This window comes from Lepeophtheirus salmonis, chromosome 7 (assembly GCF_016086655.4).
Source record: "Lepeophtheirus salmonis chromosome 7, UVic_Lsal_1.4, whole genome shotgun sequence".
Lineage (NCBI taxonomy): Eukaryota > Metazoa > Arthropoda > Copepoda > Siphonostomatoida > Caligidae > Lepeophtheirus > Lepeophtheirus salmonis.
Window position 1 is genome coordinate 41,162,398 of NC_052137.2, and position 13,302 is coordinate 41,175,699.

The 13,302-nt window shown below is 30.1% G+C and overlaps 1 long non-coding RNA gene across 1 annotated transcript; it reads left to right on the top strand.

The window, feature by feature from the left end:
* LOC121122280 (uncharacterized) lies at positions 1 to 11,067 on the top strand. Its single transcript, XR_005865766.2, has 3 exons — positions 1 to 96; positions 9,779 to 9,988; positions 10,919 to 11,067. It is a non-coding gene; the product is annotated as an uncharacterized lncRNA (long non-coding RNA).
* The last annotated feature ends 2,235 nt before the right edge of the window (positions 11,068 to 13,302 follow it).

The window sequence follows — 13,302 nt, forward strand, 5'->3', positions numbered from 1 at the left end:
ATCCAAGAAAGTAGCAAAAGTGAGCTTAAAATACCATTGAATCCTGCTTTTATTTATTTTCAATATTATTGTAATCCAACTTCAAAACTTATCAAGGTAAGTTTTTAAAAGAATATTTACCTGGTTTTCAGTGTGTGAGCCTCTTTTTTTTTAAACGTTTCAAAAAATTTCCAAAGGTTTTACGTCTAATTCGAATAAAAATTTATACATTAATTACAAATCCGCAGGTGGGTTATAAATAATTTTTGTTTACAATTTTTTCGATATAGAAAAAAAAATTATCAAAGTAACTTAGTAAAACTTGACATGAATCATGTGATATGACCAATTAGTCATAAAAAAATATTTTAAATGTAATCATTTCTATTTTAAAAGGAATAAGATATTTAATAATTAATTCACGAATTATATGATTGTAATACTTATTAAAACTTTGGAATTTTTTTATTCTATTTTTGATTATTGTATGTTGTAAAGCTTCAGTACGAAGTAAAAGCTGTCCTTTGTCTGCAAAGTTTCCCAAAATATTGAAATCTCTTTCTACAATTTTTTCTAAATATAATGAAATGGTGAAATGATTACATCTGAGAAAGTAAATTATTTATTCAATTTTGCTTCGAATCGCTTCTACATTGAAAGCATTTGAAGAATTGGGACTGGTTCCTATGATCTAATCAACTTCTTTCAAGCTTTCTTCATTTTTAAACTGCAGTAGTGTACTACTCGCGTTACTTTAGGAGAGCGATACAGAAAGTAGCCGAAAATTTATATACTATTTTGGCAGAAGTATCAAGTTTTGCATCTTCCTTAAGTGCAGTACTTGATAGTACAAAGGGATGATGTTCCAATTCTATAAAGTAGCTCCTTCTGATTCATTGTAGTAAATTGATTTCGAACTAATAATTAAAAATGATAGGACTGATTTTTTTTTTTTTGATTTTTTTTTTTTTTTTTTGAGAAACCTAGTCTAATGAACTGAGAATTTAGAAACTCCGTATGTGATTTTTTTTCTTGTACTGCAATACTCCTTTGATTTTTTTTTTTTTGCTATTTATTAGTGACTGTATGATTAATCCGAATAGGAGAATCGGCATCGAGAAAAAAAAGTTTAATTTGCGATTCTGATTCAAAAAGTGTTATTTAACTATTTATTATTTTTCTAAGTTATGAAAAAAATAGGACCCCCCTCCTCCCAAATTAAAACTTTTTTTCTTTTTTCTAGAAAATTTATTATTTTAAATTTAGTTTAGTTTTTAAATTTTTTTTTCCAAGATATGTAATTTTCCAAAATTAAAATTTCTCTTTGTAACTTGGTGTTTTTGAAATTTTTCTCCAAAAAATGTTATATTAGAAATTTAATTTTTGAAATTTTTAACGAAAAAATTAATTTTTTTGAGAAGAGATGTGACTTCTTGAGATTTTTTTCCCAAAAAATGAATTGCTGCAATGGAGAAGAGAACCTTCCACATTTAAAATACCATTATTCTGGGGACAATATTGTATTCATATTTAAAATCATGATTTGTAAATCATTAACTTTATTATCCATTTTTCAATTAATCTACAACAAAGGATGGCGAAAATTCTACCTATCAGATAATGTACAAAAAAGAAGAAAGAGCACCCGCATCAAACGGTTTTCCTCTTTTTTAATCAATATGCTTAGTTTTTTCTACACATGCATCTCTTTTCTACATATAGGCCATAACATATATATTTGTAATTTTTGAGTTATGATAATTTGTCTATCAACCATCGATATATGAATGTAGATATATTTGACCCTTTCACCGTGTAGAATGACACAAGTCCCGTCAAATCAAGTGATGGTCGTTCTTTGCAGAATGAAATCACTATTCTAAATTTAATGTCAATGAAAATTTCGTATAAAATCAATAGAAAGAAAAAATAGTTTTTGCTCCTTCGAAAGTTAATTTGTTCGATATGTTGTGTTGTCTATAAATATTACCATGCGATTATATTACCAATGATTTGCCTTTAATATTGAACCAAATTAGACAAGAAATTGTAATTGTATAGTATAATTTTTGCAAAAAATACCTTGAAATTATATCAAGATTATTATTTTGCAGAAGAATTTAATTAATTAATAAAAATGAATAAACTCGATTTACACAAAGTTAAGTAAAGATGAAAAAATGACAATTATTATACAGGGTGGAGCAAAATAATTCATTTTTTAAATATTCAGGGTATAGAAGAAGTGACAAAAGGGTTTTTGATATCATTAGTACGGGTACGATTCTAAAGTTTTCTTGAAAATACAGTAGACTGTACCAAAAGGACAAAAGTTAGGAATTTGTATCCCCGAATATTTTTCATTTTCAATTTTGTTACTTTAAATAAGAAAATAATCAACTAACGTCTAAAAAAAATAGTTCTCCATGTACGCTTTTGGATTTGAAAATCTGTAAAATGTCTAAAAAAAGGAAATTTTGATGTTATTTCTTTAAAATTATAGATTTAAATCCAGGTTACAGGATTTTAATTTTATTAAGTATTATAACTGAAATTTTGTAACAATATATTACAAGAATATTGTTGCAAAATATATGTTTCTTCTATAATACTTAAAATGATTAAAATCCTATAACTGGATTCAAATCAATAATTTTAACGAAATAACATTCAAATTTCCCTTTTTTGATATTTTGCAGGTTTTCAAATAAATGCGTGTCCATGATGGATCATTTTTGGATACTTGATTGTTATTTTCTTGTTTAGAGGAAAAAAATGCAAAATAAAAAAATATCCAGGGGTACCGAGTTTCCATCTTTGGTCATTTCCGTACAGTCTAAAATACAGTAAGTCGCTACAATGCGTTGAAATAGTAGAGAACGGGCTTTTGCTGTCGAAAATAAGTATGGCAAGTTTAAATTTATTTCTTGAGTTTTTGTTGGTGCAATTTAGGAAAATCGGTTAATTGCTTCAATTTACGAAAATCATTTAATTGCTTCAATTTACGAAAATCAGTTAATTGCTTCAATTTACGCAAATCAGTTAATTGCTTCAATTTACGAAAATCAGTTAATTTTTTCAATTTCTAATATACAAAAAATGATTTTTTTTCAATTTCTATTATACAAAAAATGATTTTTTTTCAATTGCTAATATACAAAAAATGATTTTTTTTCATTATCTGTATATATGTAATACAGTTTGTTTGTGTATTTGATGGGTACCCACACATTTGACCTAGGATGCTGAAACTATGGATTGGTGCTTCTTTTGAACCTGGTCAGGCTAAGACGGTGTGCCAATTTGGAAAGGGTTCATATACGGGAGGCTTATTCTATACCTAAAACACGAAAATTGTTTTTGGAGTTTAAGGAGACTAGAATGGCTGTGAGTTATAAATCCAAAATTGACTAGCGCTCAAAAAATGACTATTTTAATATGGACAATTTCTAAATTTATTCAAAATCAAAAAGTTATGGGCAAAAAAAAAGGTGAAAATTATACTTTCGTGTTGTTTTTTTTCAGATGCAAAAAAAAAAAAAGATTTTAAATGGAATATTGGATTCGTAGAAAAAGTAAAGTTTGTAGAAATTTGTGGAGAAGTTTGTTTGCATAGAAAATTTGACAAATAAACATTGATATTTAACTGAAATATCGGTTAATTTCCGAATGTGCTTTCTCTTTTTTTCTTTTGTCTTTATTTCATCCATCTTAAATTTTAACTAAGAAGAGCCACGAAACAATATTTTTTTGACGTATATTATACTAATTTTAACCTAATTATGTTAATCATTTTCAATTTCCTGAAAATTTTATTAGATAATTTTGAAATATTTGCAAAAATGAATCAGTTATCGAATGTTATTTTTTTTCAAAGACATTATTCTCCATAATACTTTTAGCTCTGCATATACGAAAAAAATCAAGGTATGTTTGTGTCTCTCTTTACAATACAAATAAATACTATATGCTACTTTTTTGGAAAATTAAAGTAAAACAATTTTCTTTGCAAATTTCGATTTGTCAATTTTTTGACAAAAATAAAATATGTACTTCTTATCTAGAAATTTTTTTATGTATATATTTTGGTATGTTATTTTAAGTATATAACACAACTTTTTTTTAAAATTCATAATAATACTTTTCATATAATATACAGGCGTTATTATATCATGACTGTGAGAATAGCCACTAAAAGGGTCTAAACATTAAGAACATACAGTCCATGTGATTTCCCCCACCCTCCTTGTCCCAAGCAATGCTAGGTAACCCATTGTTAGTATTTTTATAATTTGAAATTTGCAAAAAAAAATTAACGCAAATAATCCATGGTTAATTATGTTAGAGATTGCAAATTGATGACATCGTATTTAATGTTGTGCAAGAATTCTAAATCTGTGCAGTTTGTCCAAATCCGGTAATTGGAACCAGATTTATTCCGGAAACCCAAAATTTTTAAAACTAATTATTTAATCAACTAATAATTCAGAGTCAGAAAATAAGATATGATAATAAAATCATGTACCTTTTTGTATAAAATAACCCTATCCCTGTTAATTCTTTTACTGGAAAGTTATTTAGAAAGAAAATAAAAAAATAAATAAATTACTGCGTATTAAAATATTGTCGTTGGGAGTGTGTATGGGAGACGTCACTTATTTGATATGATGTTTTATGAGGGTAGATACATGAATTCAGAACAGCATTTCATTTTGATTAAAGTATTATTAAATTAAATTAGATTATTTCCAGCATTCCCCTAAACATGAACAAAGTAGTGTTGTGTCGTTCGGAAATGTGACTGCTCTATGAGCACGGTTGACAAATTGAACGACGGGAGCCGGTCCCCCAAAAATCAGGAACCAGCTCAAAGCGGCAAATTATGAAGCAGAAGAATATTTTTCCAAAATATAATCCTGCGGCAGGAACATCTACAGGATAATATTTGGACAGGGTGGGGGGTGGGTATTGCTAGATTTTTGTAATTAAAAACATTTCGAAAAAAATTTCTCAAGTTAAATTTTTTGGACAAAAAAATTGAAATATTAATTTTTTTTTTTAATTTCAAAAATCTACAGCTGTTCACAAAAAATTAAATTGTTTGGAAAATAATTTCAAAATAATAAAAAGCAAATATTGGTTTTTATTAGAAAATTGGATATGGAGGGGGGGAAGTACAACCCCTCACCCTCAGTTCACCCCCTGTGGACAACCATGTACGTACGCCTATATAATTGTAATATATCTATTAAATCAACAAAAAAATATCTGAAGAGTCGTTTGGGAGCTGAAAGAGCTGGAATTCCCATCACTACAGCAAAGTATTAAATTGTATTGAATCAAATTTACGAGTGTTTAGGTAAATACTCTATAAATAATGGATTTTGAAGTATTTTGTTCAAAATGAAAATATGTTTGGAAAATAAATATTTACCTTTTTTTCTAAATTTATTATTGTTAACCTACCTTAAATATCTACCAATATTAAATTTGGAGACAAATAATTAACTAACAAAATGATATTTTCATTTAAAGTTGGCTGAAATACTTTGTCGTCCCTTATTTGATAACAAAAATGATTGTCCAATTTCTTGAAACTTTAAGGTTATGATTACTGTTATCATGGTTTTGTTTAATTCATTACCCTCTTTACTAATACAGCAAGGTTTGTTTTTCCGTATGAATATATGATAACAAGTAATGGAGTGCACCGTATATAGTGATCCCTGATGTATATCATAAACATATTTTGATAGAAGAAATAACAATGTAGTCATATTAATGAACCATTGCAGGCGTGTGCATATAGCATCGAACGTGTATACTGGGTGCATTGTATATAGCATCCCTGATGTGTTTGAAAATTTTAATTGTCATTTTTGTGGTCTATGGCTTAATTAACAATAATACTTTTGAGTTTTAGTAGTTGGAGGAAAATGCTGTTATATAGTGTAAATATAGTATTTATTCCGTATGAATATATATAATTTTGTTTATACCTTTATGTAAAAACCAACACGATTTTATATTTAAATTGATTTTTTAACAAACTAGTCATCCGATTTGATACAAACCAATGCCAACTGAATCTGAATAAAAAAAAAATTTATTCCATATAATCACATTTGGCATCAATCATGGCCTCGACTCGACCTCAGATTACGGGAGAAAGTCTTGATGTAAGTCTCCTTTACTAGATTCCAGAATTCCTCCCTGGTCCCGGACACCAGCTCAGATTTTGTGTTGCCTGAGGATTTGTTGGTTGTGTCACTCAACTGCGCCCTGAACAAAGAAGTTGATGGAGTTGATGTTAGGTGAGCTTGGAGGCCATACACATGGTTCAACAAAGTCAAAAAAAATCTGACAACCAGTTCAACGTTTCATTTACAGTGTGGCATAGATTAGAGTCTTGTTGCCAGCAAATGACCTCCCAGTTTCTTCCAGACTCTCCAGACAAAGGATCTGTCCAGGTTAAAGAAGTTTGCAATCTCAACATTGTCTCCCCTGGAACGAATTGCAACATCTTTCTTTTCCACAATTATGGAATAAATACTTTGTTCATCAATGCAGTTTTTTAAAACTTACGCGAAACACTTCTGGCTAGTCGCCACAATAACAAACAACGTCTCTTTCACCTAGTTTTTTTTTTACACTAGCTCTTTAGAAGCTGGCGACTGGACACAAGAGCCGTATGATAAGTATTGTTTTTTTTTTTGACAAGTTATAAGTTTTTGGCTAGTAAAAAGTTTCCACAAGATACAAGTAACCTTCAGTAGTACTCGAGATTTTTTCCTAAGAATTTTGAAAAATCTTGGGACCAAAATGTATACTCATGACATCTTGCATATATTTTTTAGCTCTAATTGTCATCCATAATGATTAAAATCCATTGTAGAATTGGAAAGTTGGCAAAAAAAAAAAAAAAAAATTAACAGGGTAAACCTGAAAATTTGAAGAATCTTTTGCAGAAGAGAAAGAATAATGCTCATGACGTTGCATTAAATCAGCTACAATCAGCTGTGACAAGAGAAGAAGGAGAAAAGGATATAAATGATGCCATTTGCTAGAAATACTCCGATCTTGATCCCCCATTCTACTCTGAATCCAACAAGGACTTAGAATTATTACCCTAGAACAAATCCTCAGGGATACGTTCCGTCTTTTATGAGCACACACGAATGTTTAATCAGGTTTTGAATATAATTGAATCTATTTAGGAAAGGATGTTCACTACTCAGGAATTAAATAATAATTACAACTGCTAAGGAAAAGGACACTAACCATGTAAACTTGAACACATAAAATATTAATAGGTACACAATGATAACTAATAAATAAAAAGGATACACTTGACGCTATATACACCAAAACATCGCTACGGCTCAACATATGGGAAGCCACCGTTTCAAAATATTACAGAGAGGATAACTCTAGTAGACCTCGTGAATGAGGATTCTTGATTGACACACAAGAAATCCCTTAAATCTAAATATGAAGTTTTCAAAAGAAAATACCAACCCATGACAAAAAATAATTATTAACAAAATTAATATGTTGAATGACTTTGCAGAGTGAGTAGTGAAGCTCGTATTGTATTTTTCATTAGCTTCTAGAACTAAAATTATTATTAAATCTAGTAAGGAGTAGAAAATGACGGGAAAAAGAATCCAGATATCCTAAATTTTGTAAGAAAAAGAAAGATTTATAATTTTTGTAATTATGACTTTTTGAACGGAAATAATATGTAATGATTTTAATTTTTACATTTTGTAAAAGATTATTTGATTAGTTAGGTCAAGAGCTTTAATTCGATAGCAAACATGACTAGTTTCTAGTAAAAACAAGAAGGTTCAAATTTTGTAGGTATCAAATAGCTCAATAAAGTATATAAGGAGTGCCGTCCTCAGGATTATATTTGGAGGGGGCTATAGCCTCTTCTGCGGATGCCCCTGATAAGTGTTTCATGGCCTTTATAGAGCATCTCCTATTTATCTCATTCTTTGTACAAGCACATTAAGTCTCACATTTCAGATAATGGGTAATAAATCCCTGAACCTTTAAGCGTATTTCATGCAACCTTATGCCTACTTTAGTTATTCACCCTCTATTCTTATTTGCATCCGTACTTAATTTTTTTTATTCTTCTCCTACTAACTGTAAACCTGTCAATAGAAGAGAAAGTCCCCTTAATTATAGTCCCACTCTAAGTCGAGCGGTCTTATATTTTGAAATGACCGTATTCTCCTCACTTGCGCGCCAAAATTTAACCGAGCTAGAAAAATAAGTAAGAAAGAGGCATCTTTCGAAAGTTTCTTTAATAAAGGAGAAAGTAACACTGAAGAGAGTGAAGATCAACCTATGTGATTCCACACACACACACACACACCAAGCCCACTTTTCTTAATATGCAGTAAACAGCTCTCAAATGAGGCAATGAAGGCTTCAAAACTGTTTTTTCACCGTGGATTCACATTTGTTATTATTTCAGCCCAATCCCCCCCCACCCCCAGTCTGCAGTTAGAAAAAGGTAAGGAGCCCTGATCTACGTTATATGTAAGTACCTACGTGGAGAGTAAATATTTTTTTAGATATATCGATTTACACTAGAAATGAAATACGGTCTTATTATATAACTGAGTAGACAATTATATTAATGATATATAGTACTTATTTCATCATATTATTAAATGAGGTCTGAATTTAAAATATAATCTTTTAGTAGTAGACAGTATTTAATTTCTCCATGACAATACTTTTATCTTCTCCAAATATTTAAATGATATTCAGAGGTATATAAATGAATTCAAATTGATCACTCAGTCTAGTTCAAAGCCAAAAGTAATCGTACAAAACAAATACTTTTAAGTATAAGCTCGTAATCAAACTTTTATTAGCATATTATTTATCTGCACATATATTTAAGTTGTTAAAAATGAATCACAGGCTCATAAGATATGGTGATTTAAAATTTAGCATGTATCACAGTTTTTGCTACAATTGCAAAATAAAAGACTTAAATTTACTTTGGATTTTTGCAACCAATTTGAATCAAAATCATGGGGAAACTCAAAAATAGTCTAGCTCAATACATCTCTGAGATATTTTTTTTATGACGAATTTGATACAAATAAATCTTCAAGGCCTTTAAGTTTGTGTATATAATTTGTAAACTATTTCACTGATGAGTAAATATCACCATCAGTTGATGGCTATTGACCAATTCAACCAACTTTTTTTTTTAATATTATAAAAAAATTAACATGCCTGAACTCAATCTTATTGTTGAGTTGTGACTCCCGTACTAATTAATTTATTGACATAAAGGTACACTGGCTAAACATATACATACAGCCTTACTATAAGATTCAACTTCGTGGCACATGGCCCCACATATATTTTTGCCCTTAAATATCTCAAAGATCTATTTTTTGATAAAGTCATTGTATAACAAACCTGTGTAAGTGTAATATTTATTTTACTTAATGGTCATTTCCGTGTTTGCATAATTAATCTCCAAGTAGACCTAGGGGCAGGCATTAATTAAGTTTTTGTCAGGTTCATTTTTTGTTGTAAACATTTTTATGCAAGTGATAAAATGTCTTTATTTGTTTTCGATTCTTTATTCGATATTTCTTTCATTTGTACATATTCATACTACAAATAATTGTTTGATAAAAATGCCATTGATATAATTTATATTATCATATCACCTATGAGTATAAATAGGTTTTTATGAAACAATATCTTAAAAGAAATGATAAATATTCAAAAAGTTTTTTCATCTATATTTTTATTCTAGATTTCTCGAATATGAACAACAGTAATGATGATGGTAATCGGTCCAATAACACCTGTTTACGAGTTTTTCGAGAGCGAAACTGTTTTCTACTTGAAGCATTCCTTTTATGGGCATTTATCTGTCTTCCCATGAATATAATATCCTTTTTTTTATGGTTAGAGGCTCCTACATACGACCATTCTGCGGAATATATATCAACTGTTGATAGCAGTAAGCAAATGATACTTTTTTTCTATACAGTGTGTAAGGTGAAAATCATGGACTGGACTTTATATCATTCTGGATTTATTTAGGGTGGATGTTTTATAATGCTAGGTTATGTTATTAAAAGTAGGACTATTTCGTTAATGAAATATCATGCAAAAAAAAAAACTTTCAAAAATAAGAATCATCAGCATGGAGGTGAAAAGGGAAAGGGTGCCGGATCTTATACACGTCTAAGTGAGTGTCAAGGAAATATTGAAGGTCATAATGTGCTCACGGAGTCTTGTTTACCAGATTAAAAGCATGGTATCCTCAGTTAGAACCTAGAGAGGCCCACTGGAAGCAGTAGACGCTGGAAAATGGGAACCTTGGAGGACGTGGGCACTGCAATCCACAAAAGTTTAGCCAAGTTGATGAGGCAGCATGTCAAGGATCTCAATGTCAGATATTAGACTGTTATGCCAATGATTTTGGGACTTTGTACAACGACATTGGCAACTAAAATTAAGGGCAACTGAGTCAAGAGAGGCTCGAAATTGTTGACTTGGTTAAAACATAATGGATCAACAGTTTGCAAATTATCAGACAAGAAATATGACATTTGGGGCAAGGTCGAGAAGAGAGACTGTACTACCACTCCCAAAATTTAGATTACCTCAAGGCATTTGTTGAGGAGCAGTTGTCGGGCATGTCCTATGTTTTTATCTAGAAGTGCTGGCACGCCTTTAAATCCAGAATGGAGCCCATGGTAGTAGCCAAATGAAATAATTTTGAAACATAAAAAGTACTTCATAAATCCTAAAGGTTGTATTCCTTTTTATACAGTGCAAAAGGTGACTCCCTTTTTTCGTTATCAAAAAGTACACGATGATTTGACCTTATACACTGTACTCCTTAACCTAATTATCATAATTTTGTTGCACATACCTTTTTCAGATACGACGCAGAAGAATGAAAGTATACTATCTGCAAGCTTTGTTCTTCCAAAGGGAAGTAGATAAAGATATCGCAATAAAACATGTATCTAGGAATTTTCCTATTAACATGCAAATAAATCTTTAAAGAAAACTTTCTTTTTAATTCATCCTCAAATGTACTACTTTTTCATAAAGTTTAATAATTTAAAAGCCTATTTTTCTCTTATTTTATTTTGATATCTTTTCATATGTACATTATAGTACTGTTATGAAGATATTTCCAATATTCTTCTGACAGAAAAGAGTTTTGATTATGTAATCAATGGTGCCATTATTTCCGTTGTCGGACTCATTGGTCTTTTTGGAAATATTTCAGCTCTAATTATTCTTCTCAAATACGAAAATAACAATTCATTTAACAAGCTTCTTGTTGGACTTACAGTCATAGATATAATGCTCATTATCTCCTTTGTTCTTGAATTTTCAATACTAAATGTATTTGTTGGAAAGCAACCAACTTGGTACACCATACCTTATTCCTATTTTATACATCCCCTCAAGGAAAGTTGTTGCGTGACATATCAAAATATATTTTAAAGTTCTTATAATGGAATAAATTGAAAATTAATGTATATTTATCAATAACCTCCATCAAAATGTAAGGATTACGGGGGAAGTTACAAAAGTTCACTTTCAATTTGAAGATGGCAGCACTATCGAACAAAAACTAAGGGCGATATTCGCTCATATTTTTGAAAGGACTCTATGGAACTGGAAATAAAGGTTTCGTCGTCAAATAAAACTAAAAAAATGAACGATTTAAAAATACCCAACCTCGCGTGATAAAAATAAATAAGTACTAGGAAAACTGCCACTGGAAAAATTGCCCGTGGAAGATTGCCATGGAGGAAAATTGGCCGTATTTCGTTCTAAATTAATAATGAATAATAAAACATTATAAATTCGCTTAATATTACTTATGACCAATATCAAAACATATTTCTTTGTTCCATCCCCCAAGGGAGTACCTTCAAGAGTGAGTAATATTATTCCAATACAATTTCATTGCATTTTTTTGAAATTCAATCTAATCTTCTAATAAATGGATCGAGAGGATATTGGTAAAGAGGGGGGGATAATTAGCTTAGGGCCGCTTAAAATATGGTTGAATACTCTCGCCCTCAGATTTGCCAGCCAATGTACCGGGGGTAGTGAGGGATTTTTAAAAACCACCGCCAATTCATCCAATACAATCCCACACTACCCCCGGGACACTGTCCAATCCGTAGTGGAGATTATTCAACCATATTTTAAGAGGCCTAAACTATTTATTCCCGCCTCCTCCTTCTCCTATATTGCAATAATATTACTCACAATTGAAGGTATTCCCTTGGGGTATGGAACAAAAAAATATATATTGTATGTTAATATAATAATTAACAAAAAAGTTATAATAATTAAGCTTTATATATTAGACCAATATTTCTATAATATAGAATATGCAAACTAGAAAAATATATATATTATCTGCAAGGTTGTGCTCCAATCTGTAGCTTATTTTTTTTTTTTAAACTGAGAAGAATGTTTACAGCACCCTGTGTGTGAGTAACATACACTTATATTTTATATTGAATAATATTATGATTCAGGGAGTTGTATTATTTTGCCGCAAGACGGTGCAACTTTCTGTTGCTTTGCTTACAAACAAACATAAGTTAACAATGCCTATGCCCCTTTGAAGAAGAAATTAAATTTTATTAATTGAATATGCTCCAAATTAGGAACGATTTACTACTGGTCATTTCGAGGGAGTCAGAGAGGTGAGAAAATGATGACGCCTCTTGTGATATTAATGTCCACTCTTTACTTAGGAGTCCTTCAGTATTTTCTATTTATATAAAAAAAAAAACAAGAATCATAGTACAAAAAAATTGAAAATCATTCAGGCGTTAGGAACACTACATTCTGTAGAGCCCCCTTTTCGAAAGAGGATCGGAATTCATTTTTTTAAAAAGAGTGCAAGATCCGAAATTCATTTAAAATTACCTTTTTCTTATAAATAATTTATTAAGACACCCCCACATCAAATTAAATAATGACTCCCTTTAAATTACACCAATTCATCTGTAAATTTGTATATGACAGATAAATTAGTTGTAGAGGTAACTGGAGGTAATATGGGGCTCCAGGTAAAAAGAAACAATTTATGCTTTACTATTTATTCTAAAGTTACTTTGGTTTGACAAGTGACAGTAAATGGCATTTATCTTTCAGCCATATTGAATTCATTTATTGATTTTACCTCTTTTTCCAAAGATTTTTTAATTGCACTCAATTTGTGGATTAAATTTGTTGCACAACCATGTGTTAATACAGTAAACATAGGAGACAATAAGGAGAACT